The 447-nt window shown below is 41.4% G+C and overlaps 1 protein-coding gene across 1 annotated transcript in view; it reads right to left on the reverse strand.

Annotated features, from left to right (window-relative positions):
* LOC119585071 overlaps nucleotides 1-163 on the reverse strand; it is a gene marked incomplete in the record, with an annotated part of 5,319 nt that extends 5,156 nt beyond the window's left edge. The window contains 1 exon segment of the mRNA XM_037933689.1: nucleotides 15-163.
* Nucleotides 164-447: the final 284 nt, after the last annotated feature.

Consider the following 447-nt stretch of genomic DNA (forward strand, 5'->3'; position numbering starts at 1 on the left):
GCTTCGCCTCTTACCTGTAGCAGCGGCAAGTGCGTTCGGAGCAAGTCCTTCTCAAGCAGAAGACGACCAAGAACTAGCTTTCAATCTCTCGCAAGACGCAATCTTCCAAAACTTTCCGAGTACCATTCCTCAACTGAACGTTCCTTCTCACATACTAGCGATATCCGAGCGCTGTACTATCAAATAATACGTACGGTAAAAACGAGATACGAGACGGGACAATATGAAACGACACGCCTTTAACCTTGACTTGGTATATCTTCATGCACTGAGAAGGTGGTTATATAACGACTTAGGGTTTTTTCCTCTGTACCTTTTTGCTCTTTATTCTTAAGATCAAGGAAAAAAGATTACGAAGCTTAGTTCTGGGAGAAAAATAAAATGTGGGAGATATTTGGCTTTTCAAATGACATTGCATCTTCTGATAGCTTTAGCCATTTACTAGAG

This window comes from Penaeus monodon, chromosome 19, assembly GCF_015228065.2.
Source record: "Penaeus monodon isolate SGIC_2016 chromosome 19, NSTDA_Pmon_1, whole genome shotgun sequence".
Classification (NCBI taxonomy): Eukaryota; Metazoa; Arthropoda; class Malacostraca; order Decapoda; family Penaeidae; genus Penaeus; species Penaeus monodon.